Source organism: Sorex fumeus, unplaced genomic scaffold (genome assembly GCF_029834395.1).
Source record: "Sorex fumeus unplaced genomic scaffold, SorFum_2.1 ptg000019l, whole genome shotgun sequence".
Lineage (NCBI taxonomy): Eukaryota > Metazoa > Chordata > Mammalia > Eulipotyphla > Soricidae > Sorex > Sorex fumeus.
The window spans coordinates 13,286,913-13,298,176 of record NW_026606076.1 but is presented as its reverse complement, the minus strand read 5'-3'; positions in this window follow the sequence as shown (position 1 = coordinate 13,298,176).

The following is an 11,264-nucleotide window of genomic DNA, read 5'->3' as shown; positions in this document are numbered from 1 at the left end:
TCCAGTATCTTTTCCATAGAGCTTACCAAAAAGGTACTAGAACAATTCTGCATGTGATTTAAATAATTTCTTAAAACAATTTGATCAGTTCCTTTTTTTTTAAATTTTTATTAGTGAAACACCATGAGGTACAGTTGTGGACTTACAAGTTTTTGTGCTTGGGTTTCAGTTATACAATGATTGAGTACCCATCCCTCCACCAGTGCCCATTCTCCACCACCACTGATCCCAGTATCCCTCCTATGCCCCATCCCCCAAAATATTATCTTAGATACTATGGTTTCATGCGTTACACCTTCGAGCACCACGCCCTCCACCAGTGTCCACTTCCCAGTCGTCCCAGGTGTCCCCCCAGTCTGCCTCCCCACTCCATCCTATTCTCCCCCCTTCCTCCACCATTGGAGAGCTTCCTAATAAAGACCAGTTCTCTGGCCAGTTTCTGTTGCCTCTGGAGTTTTTGTTGTTGATGCTGTTTTGGCCATACTCAGGGCTTCAGAGGACCCTATGGGACACGGGAGGTGGGGGGGTGTCCATCCTGGCTTAGCCATGTGCAAGGCAAATGCCCTTCCCCGCTGTACTATCTCCCCGGCCCAACGTTTTGATCCTTTCTATCCTACCATATGAGAGAGAGCATTCAGTCTGTCCCTCTCCCTCCGACTAGTTTCATTCCGCACAATTCTCGCCAGGAGGTGCCCGGAGCCGCCAACTGCAGGATCTCATGAGTGGCGGGTTGACACCACTTGGGGTGACAATTCTTTCTCCCTGAAAAGTGGGACCCTGGTCTCAGCCTGAGAAAATAGCTCCCGAGATTTAGGGGTTAGGAACCGGCTGCCCCCCTGCACGGATGAAAGGAACATACAGTGTTGGCAGGGGTCTGTGCTGTCTTGATGGCCTCAGGAACCTGTGAGGACACCCTGTGCTGGTCCTTGACCCCCAGAGCTGCCAGGATCTGGAGCAGGAAGGAGAAGGTTGAGCAACCCTTTGGGGCTTCCTTCCTGGGTGACCAACATGGTCTAAAAGTGATGAGTCAGAGGGTGATATCACGACCCATCGTTTAAGAACACAGGACGGGGCTGGACGATAGGACAGCAGGGAGGGTTTTTTATTTTATTATTTATTTATTTTATTATTATTTTTGCTCTTTGGGTTACACCTGGCAATGCACAGGGGTTACTCCTGGCTCTGCACTCAGGAATTATCCCTGGCGGTGCTCAGGGGACCCTATGGGATGCTGGGAATCGAACCCGGGTCGGCCGCGTGCAAGGCAAATGCTCTACCCGCTGTGCTATTGCTCCAGCCCCAGCAGGGAGGGTTTTTGACCTAGGTTTGATCCCCGGAACCCCATAGGCTCCCCTTAGCTCTGCCAGGAGTGATCCTGGAGCACAGAGCCAGGAGTTGGCCTAGAGCACTGCCGGTGTGGGCCCCCAAACTAAAAAGAATAGGAAGAAGCAAAAGGAGTCAGGTTTCAGAGTCACCTTTCACGGAGGGAGGTGCTCAAGAGAGACTATTTCCATCATCCCAATCTTTTGGTTTTGGTTTTGATTTGGGGCCACACCCAGCCATGCTCAGGCCTTACTCATGGCTCCACACTCAGGAATCTTCTGGCCAGACTCAGGGGACACCAGGGATCGTGTGTGGGTTGGCCATGTGCAAGACAAGCGGCCTTCCTGCTATCCTACAGCTCTGGTCCCCATCACTGAAAATTCTTCCAAAGAGGCCAGAAGGGCAGCCCAGAGGCAGGACATTGAGCCTGATGTGTGTGAACCCTAGGGTAAAATTTCTGGGGGACAGCCCCGGGGCTTTCCTGGCAAAGGAGGAAGCAAACATCCCTGAAGTGACAAACTCCTGCAGGCTTATCTGGCCCTGCAGCTGTGTGATCTCCTCCTGTAGGTCTTGGCCCAGATTCAGTAAACACCAGTCTCATGTTTACCTCGAGGGAGCCAGCCGCCAGGGCTCTGAGGTGGCGCCAAGTAGAATGATTTGGTTTTTGTTTGGTTTTGGTTTTGGGGCCACACCTGCTGATGCTCAGGGGTGACTCCTGGCTCTGCACTTGGGAATCATTCCTGGCAGTGCTCCGGGGACCCTGTGGGATGCCGGGAATCGAACCTGGGTGAGCTGTGTGCAAGGCAGTTGCCCTTCCCGCTGTCCACTCACTCTGACCCAAAAAAGAACCTTTTCTTTCTTTTCTTATTTTTTCTGCTTGGATTTTTGGGGACACATCTCGCTGTGTCAGGGCTGACTCCTGGCTCTGCACTCGGGGATCACTCTTGGAGGTGCTTGGGAGACCCTAGCAGGTGTCAGGGATTGAACCATGGTCAATCGCATACAAGGCAAGTGCCCTCCCCACTGTACTATCACTTGGGCCCCAGGCCTGGCATTTCCCAGAGACAGCAGGAACTTGCAGGGACTGTCACTTCATCTGGCCAGGGTGGCATCAGTCCCTGCAGCCTCCAGCCTCAGCATGGCCGACCCTGGGAACCACTGGGGACAGTAGAACGTGAGAGTGTGGAGAGAGGATAGTGGTTAGCACAGTTGGGGCGCACTTCCGGCCCTGTGCCCGGGCATCCTTATCTTTGGACATTGGAGAATCCCAGCAACTCCGGGGTGACCAGGTATCCTCAGCACATACAACACCACATCCTTGGGTCCTCATACTGACCACTGACCCACCTGAGCACTATTTGGGGGCACCCCACCCTGGAGAGTGAGTGGCTCCTGGGGCTAAGCACAGGCTTGGTTCGTCTCAGACCCTGCTGGGTCCCCCAAACACATAGGAAGTGACCCTGAGCACTGCCGGGGTTGGCATGAAATGGATGAAATTGAGGTGTTTAGGGAACCCCTTCCCTGTCGCTGCACTGTGTGATTGAAGGGGGTTTTGGGTAGAGACTTTTTTGTTTGCTTGTTTTTCGGAGGAGACATACCCTGAGGTGCTTAGTGCCCAGAGCTTATGCCTGGCTCTGAGCTTGGTGGGGCTAAGGGGACCTTATTTGATGCTGGGGATTAAACGTGGGTTGACTATGAGCAAGGTAAGGGTCATACCTGCTGTCCTATTGCTTCTGCCCCTTAAGATCTTCGGATTTTTAAAAATCATTTATTTAATTTTGGTTTGGTTTTGTGGCCACACCCAGGATTGCTCAAGGGTTACTCCTGGGGGCTGGAGCGATAGCACAGTGGTAGGGCATTTGCCTTGCACACAGCCAACATGGCCGACCCAGGTTCGATTCCCAGCATCCCATATGGTCCCCTGAGTACCGCCAGGAGCAATTCCTGAGTGCATGAGCCAGGAGTAACCCCTGAGCATCGCTGGGTGTGACCCAAAAAGAAAAAAAAAACAAGGGTTACTCCTGGCTCTTTGTTCAGGAATCGTTCCTGGCAGTTCCTGGGGAACCCTATGGGATGCTGAGGATTAAACCCTCTGTACTATGGCTCCAGCCTGCAAGATCTTTTTTAAAACCTTGCAAAATCATTGCAAAATAATTTGTTCCCATGGGGCTGGAGAAACAGCACAGCGGGTAGGGCGTTTGCCTTGCATGCGGCCGACCCAGGTTCGATTCCCAGCATCCCATATGGTCCCCTGAGCACTGCCAGGAGTAACTCCTGAGTGTAGAGCCAGGAGTGACCCCTGTGCATCGCCGGGTGTGACCCAAAAAGAAAAAACATTTATTTGTTCCCAAGTCTTGGGGGATTAGGCCATGGGTGTCCCTCAGGATGGCATTATGTGGGTGCTGGCAATGCTCCCCGCCACCTGTGTGTGAAAGCACCCAGAAACACATACACATATGTACACGTGCAAACATACACGCAAGCGTGCACATGCACAAACAAATACACACGGGCACACATATACACGTGCACAATGCACATGCACAAATACACATGAACAGTATACACACATAAACATAAGCAAACACATGCACATGGGCACACATGCACACACAGGTACACACATGCACACACATGCTGTGTATATGCACACAAGCATACATGTGCACACACGTGGGTGCGCACATACATACACACGTGCACAAAGCACACATACACAGGAGTGCACAATTACACAAACAAACCTGCCCTCAGGGATTACTCCTGGCAGTGCGGAGGACCCTATGGGGTGCCGAGGATCTAACCTGGATCAGCGGCGTGCTTGGTAAATGCTTAACCCCTGCATTATCTCTCCAGCCTCCCTGCCTGTCATACAGCATGCAGATACATCTGGGGTGGGGGTCCCCACATGCAAAGCTGTGGAAACATCCCGGGGCCCCTTAGTGTGGCTCCCACTCAGGCAGAAGCCAGGAGGTATAGGCTATGGGCGTGGCCTCGCGGTGGGCGTGGGCGTATGTTTGGTGGGCGTGGTTTTTGTGGGCGTGGTTTTCTGGGTGTATGTTTGGTGGGCGTGGTTTTGTGGGCGTGGCCTCTGGACTCCACACCCCGCTGGGGCTGGTATAGAGTGGGGCTGGTATAGTGGGGCTGGAGCCCACACTCTCTTGGCAGGAGCCCGGGATTTGCTCCCCAGCACCGTGTGGTCCCCTGTCAGGAGCTACCCCTCAACACTGTGCTGGAAAGTAGCCCCAGAGTAGCCCCCAAACCAAAGAAAACCCTCAGAATTGTCATCACGGGCCGGATATAGGACAGCGAGGGTAGGGCTCTTGCCTGGCACAAGGCTGACCCAGGTTCGAACCCCCGCATCTGACAGGGCCCCCTAGTGTCCCCCACCAGGAGTGATTCTTGAGTGCAGAGCCAGGAGTAAGCCCTGAGCACGGCTGTGTGGAAAACAAAAGCGTCTCTCTGCATCCTTCCCACGTCGGCCCCTTCCAGAATTCTGGGTGGCCCCAGTGTCTCGGTCCCGGACGCCTTAGTCTCTCCGGGATGCCTTAGTCTCTCCGTGCAAGGAGGCTCACTCCTGGACAGTGAGTGCCCTTTGGTGCTGCAATGATGATAAAAGGTGGGCTGAGGGGCTGGGGAGATGGTATATCGGAGATGGCTTTTGTCTTCCACGCGGCTGTCCTGGGTTCCGTCCCTGGCATCCCTATAGGGTACCCTGAGCCCTTCCCCAAGGACAGAGCCAGAAGTAAGCCCTGGGCATTGCTGCGTGTGGCCCAGAAACAAGAAAAAATGGGGTGAAGTTCTAGTAGTGCCTTGCCGCAGAGAAGCACTCTCCTCCGGACCCCCTCTCCACCCAACGGTCGCAGACTGGGTCTTTACTGCCGATGAAGGTTAGACTAGAATAGGAGGACCCCAAACCAAATGCTCTAGAGAGGGGGACTGGACAGAATGCCTGGGCGAGGGGATTGGGAGGAGGAAGCAACAGTGAGGAGGGGACACACAGATCTAAGGACCTGGGAGAGACCCTGCCCTGATGCCATCAAGGTCACCCTGACTTTGGATTTGCGCCCTCCGAGCAAGGGGGGTGACGTGGGAGTATGGGGATGTGCATCGCCTCTGCTATCGGTGCTTCCCAGGTCTGGGGTGGAGCCTCGGACACAACACACACACACACACACACACACACACATTATCTGCTTCCTGCACCCCGAGACTATCTCATCCCCCACTGCTTGTGGGGGAACGGTCCCACTTCTACAGTAAACAGTGCCTGGGTCGGGCGCCTGACAAACAAACCTGGGTCTGGGGTCAGCTTCTGGGGCTGGAGCGATAGCACAGAGCTGCCTTGGCACGCAGCTGACCCAGCATCCCACAGGGTCCCTTGGGCACCGCCAGGAATAATTTCTGAGTGCAGAGCCAGGAGTAGCCCTGAGCTCAGCTGGGTGTGGCTCCGGGACAAAACCAAAGGAGAAGTCTCAAGGGCTTGCCTGGGGCTCCATGCCAGCCCGGGGTCCATCCCCCGCAATGCCAGGTACAGCCACATAACAGACGGACAAGGTGCCAGGGAGTGGCGGGGGTAAAGGTCTTTGTGTACAGCTGGCTCTACTTTATTTTTTTTGCTTTTCGGGTCACACCCGGCGATGCACAGGGGTTTCTCCTGGCTCTGCACTCAGGAGTTACACCTGACAGTGCTCGGAGGAGCCTATGGGATGCTGGGAATCGAACCCGGGTCAGGCACGTGCAAGGCAACCGCACTACCCGCTGTGCTATCTCTCCAGCCCCTGGCTCTATTTTGGATCCCTGACTCCTCTGAGGGTCCCTGGGCACCACCAGTATATGACCCCCCCCAAAAAAAATTCATAGAAATCAAACAAACCTAACAGAACTGACAACCTGAGGGTGGGTGTATGGGGAGGAGTGAACCCTGAGCACAGCTGCTCTGTGCAAAATTAAGCTGGGGGGGCGCTGGAGCGATAGTACAGTGGGGAGTGAGTTTGCCTTGCATGCGGCCGACCCGGGTTCGATTCCCAGCATCCCATAGGGTCCCCGAGCACCGCCAGGAGTAATTCCTGAGTGCAGAGCCAGGAGGAATCCCTGTGCATTGCCGGGTGTGACCCCAAAGGGAAAAAAAAATAGAAACTTTGAGGCCAGATGAATATGACAGTGGCCACGGTGCTTGTTGTGCCCACATTGACCCAGCTACAATCCCAGCACCCGTGAGGTCCCTAAGCCCTGAGTGCAGAGCCAGGAGTCAGCCTCATGCATTGCGGACTAGGGACCCCCTCCCAAGTTTTTTCCTTTATGCTTTTGGGCCCACACCTAGTGATACTCAGGGCTGACTCCTGGCTCTGCATGCAGGGACCACTTGTGGGAGGGCTTGGGGACCCTATGGTGATGGAGTTGGATCCTGGGCTGACCAAAGCAAAGAAAGCACTTTCCCTTCTGTACTTTTTTTTTTTTTTGCTTTTCGGGTCACACCCGGCGATGCTCAGGGCTGACTCCTGGCTCTGCACTCAGGAATCATTCCTGGTGGGGCTCAGGGGACCATATGGGATGCTGGGAATCGAATCTGTGTTGGCTGCCTGCAAGGCAAATGCCCTACCTGCTGTGCTATTGCTCCAGCCTCACTTCTGTACTTTTATTGGTCTTGCTTTCTTTAGGCCTTTTTTTTTTCTTTTTGAGTCACACCCAGTGATGCTCAGGGGTTACTCCTGGCTCTGCACTCAGGAATTACTCCTGGCAGTGCTTGAGGGACCCTATGGGATGCTGGGGATCGAACCCAGGTCGGCCGCTTGCAAGGCAAACGTCCTCCCTGCTTACTATCGCGTCGGTCCCCTTTTTCAGGCTTTTTGAAACCTGTGATGGGGTCAGAGAGAAAGAAAGGTTGGTGGTGCCGGGCTCAGTCGGTCAGAGGTAGATCTGGGGCTTCCTCAAGCAGATCCCCCTCTCCTGCCCTTTGAACTATCTCTCCAGCAACACCTCCACCACCAATTTACTTTTCTTGTTATTTGATTTGATTTTTTTCTTTTTTGGCTTTTTGGGTCTCACTCGGCGATGCACAGGAGTTACTCTTGGTTCACGCACTCAGGAATTACTCCTGGCGGTGCTCAGGGGACCATATGGGATGCTGGGAATCGAACCCAGGTCGGCCGCATGCAAGGCAAACGCCCTACCCGCTGTGCTATCACTCCAGCCCCTGATTTTTTATTTTTTGCTTTTTGGGTCATGCCAGCGATGCTCAGGGGTTATTCCTGGCTCTGTACTCAGGAATTACTGCTGGCGGTGCTCGGGGGATCATACTATCACTCTGGCCTGTTTCTTGCCATTTTAGGTCACAGCAGCTGGTACTTGGGGTTGCTCTCAGTGATGCCTGGGTGATTGGGGCGGGGGCAGACATCCAATGCTGGGGACAGAGGTTGGAAGCAGAGTGGTCACGTAGCAGGCAAGCACCTGAACCCGAGTCCTGTCTCTCCTCTCCTAACCCCCACTTTTCTTTTTCTTTTAAAAATATTATTTATTTATGGGTGATTCCTGAGTGCATGAGCCAGGAGTAACCCATATGCATCGTCGAGTGTGACCCTCCCCTCCCCCCAAAAAAAAGGTTCTCAGAGGGGACAATCCTAAAATAAAAAAAAAATTATGGGCTGGAGTGATAGCACAGTGGGTAGGGCATTTTCCTTACATGCGGCCCGACCCGGGTTCAATTCCCAGCATCCCATATGGTCCCCTGAGAACCACCAGGAATAATTCCTGAATGCAGAGCCAGAAGTAACCCTGAGCATTGCTGAGTGTGACCCCCAAAGCCAAAAATAAATAAATAAGTAAATAAATACAATTTTCAAAAGTGGCTGGAATGATAGCACAGTGGGTAGGGCATTTGTCTTGCACACGGTCAACTCAGGTTCAATCCTCAGCATCCCATAGAGTTCCACAAACACCATCAGGAGTGATTCCTGAGTGCAGAGCCAGGAGTAATCCCTGAGCATCACAGGGTGTGACGTCATAAAGCAAAACAAACAAAATCACAAATCAAATCACAAATCATCCTGTTATTCGTCGATTGCCTCGAGCAGGTCCCTGTAACGTCTCCTTCATCCTAGCCCTGAGATTATATTCAAGGCTCTTTAGGAGAATGAGACCCATCATTATTACTGGTATTTGGCATATTGGGTCGCCAAAGGGAGTTTGCCAGACTCTGCCCTGTGGGCAGGCTACATTCGGTAACCTGCCAGTTTGTCCAAAGTAAGAATGAGATAATAAGATGTCTTAATAAGATGTTCTGCGGCCGCGAATGCAGCGGCGCGGTTCCGGGATCTGGTTTTTATAGTCTCTGAGTCTTGGCCACTGATGGGATTACACGGCGCCAGGGGGCCAGTTGGTGGGTGTGACCCCCGCCTACTGGAATTTGGAGGATCTGGGTGGAGGATGCTCGGCCCAAATCCGAGTAGGCTTGGAGATCTCGGCCCCGGAACCCGCGTGACTTTGTCCCTCTGCCAGTACCTTCATGTGTGCGGAGAGTGGTCTCAGCATGGTGGTGGCTGGTCCTGGAGGTCTTTGGCTGCCGGAGCCCTGGTCGGGACGGGGAGGAAAGCTCAACCCGCTCCCCTCCAAGGGGTCCCGGCGAGCGAGGACAGTCAGGCGCAGGGGCAGAAGACTGCACTCTTCTCTTCCGGGATCTGGTTTTTGCAGTCTTCTGCAGTCTTCTGCCCCCGTGCCTGACTGTCCTCGCTCACCGGGACCCCTTGGAGGGGAGCGGGTTGAGCTTTCCTCCCCGTCCCGACCAGGGCTCCGGCAGCCAAAGACCTCCAGGACCAGCCACCACCATGCTGAGACCACTCTCCGCACACATGAAGGTACTGGCAGAGGGACAAAGTCACGCGGGTTCCGGGACCGAGATCTCCAAGCCTACTCGGATTTGGGCCGAGCATCCTCCACCCAGATCCTCCAAATTCCAGTAGGCGGGGGTCACCCCACCAACTGGCCCCCTGGCGCCGTGTAATCCCATCAGCGGCCAAGACTCAGACACTATAAAAAAAACAAACAAAACAAAACCTTAAAAGAATGGCAGATAGGGGGGCTGGACCGGTAGCACAGTGGGTAGGGCATTTGCCTTGCACGCGGCCTACTCCCAGTTCGATTCCCTGCATCCCATTATGGTCCCCTGAGCACCGCCAGGAGTAACCCCTGAGTTAACCCCTGTGCATCGCTGGGTGTGACACAAAAAGAAAAAAAAAGGCAGATAGAATTGCCAGAAATAAATAAGTGAATTTGTGATGGTTAAATCACTATATATTTTTAATCTCTTTTCTTTTTTCTTTTTGACTTTTTTTGGGGTAACACCCGTGACTCCGCCCCCGATATTAGCCCCGCCCAACATGGCCCCGCCCCTCATTGGCCCCGCCCCTCACGTTGGCTCCGCGCACACCGCAATACACCGCGCATGCACTTATGTGATAAACGCAAACCATTACTCACAGTGGGGGGGACAGGGCCGGAACCGGTCCGTCCGAGAAAAGTCCGGAAGCCTCCATTGACCTTTCGCTCTCTCTATCCGCTGATACAACGGAATCCGTCGGAGGCAGCTATTTTAGCGCCCGCTTGCGCGGTGGCGAAGCCCCCGCTGCTGCGGAAATCCCGCGAGGTCCCTCCCGCGGAGACGCTCCTTGGTATCGTCCAGTCGGTCACGTGGGCGGGAAGATGGCGGCCCCCAGGGGGCGCAGGCGGCGTCCCGGCGGCTGATGCGGCGCCGCTTCTTGCCTGGCCGGTCCTGCGCGTCCGGGAGCTCGGCCCGACCATCTGGCGGCGGAAGCGCGGTGAGGTTGCTTCCCCGGCCCTGGGACGCGTCGCTTGGGGAGTCCCAGATGCTCCTGCTCCTGCTTTCTAGGGAGGGAATCTTGTTTCTGGGGACCCTTGCGTCGGCGGGCCTGCGGGTGGGGGTCCGCTCCCTGGCAGTCTGTCTGTCGTGGTGTCCTGGGAGAGCCAGCCAGGGTGGGATCCAGTTCTCGGGGACGGTGTAGACGGAGTGGCGGCTTCTGGGTCTCCCTCGTGTTTACTTAGGGGAGGCCCCGTCTTGCGGGGACCGTCCGGCCGGGAGATCCGTTTGGGCGCTGTTGCTTAGGATGGTCCTGAGGTCCCCTCCCGCCCATCAGTATCTGGGAATTCCTCTTTCCCTTAAGCCCGCCTTGACGACGAGTCTCTAGCGCCTCCCCAGGGCCGAGCCGATGCTCAACTCCGCGTTGCCGCACCCTCTTCCCCCAGGCGCGAGGGGTGAGCTGCCAGAGCCCAGACCTGGGTGCTGGGGCCCCTCGAGGGGCCACCAACTCTGGCTCGTCCGGTCCCCGCTGCCCAGGATCCGGGCTCCCAGGACCCGCCGCCGTCTAGCGGGCAACCCTGTGACTGTGTGAACAGCACTTTGCCCAGCGCCGGCCACGCTGAGGACAGACAGCTGCAGGGTCCTCGCGACGGAGCAGTGGACACCCGCTCTCCTGTCGCTCCGGCCCTTTCTTTGATATTTGGATTAGCGCCGTAACCGTTTGTTGAATGAGATTTAGAGAGGGGATGAACCCATAGTACCACCGCTAAGGGCGTTTGCCTTTGCACGCGACTGGCCCAGTTCGAGCCCCACCAGCATCCCATAGGGTCTCCCGAGCACTGCCAGGAGTGACTCCCGAGGGCAGAGAGCCAGGGGTGGGGTAAGCTCAGAGCATCACACAGTGTGGGCCAAAAACAAAGACAAATTTAGAGGAAAGAGGGAAGAAAGAGATGTGTTCAGGAGAGACCACAAGCTTCTCCAAAGGGGATTAAAAAGCTCAGTCAGGGGCCGGAGCTATAATACAGCGGACAGGGTGTTTGCCTTGCACACAACCGACACGAGTGCGATCCTGGCATCCCCTATGTTCCCCGAGCACCGCCAGAAGTAATTCCCGAGTGCAGAACCAGGA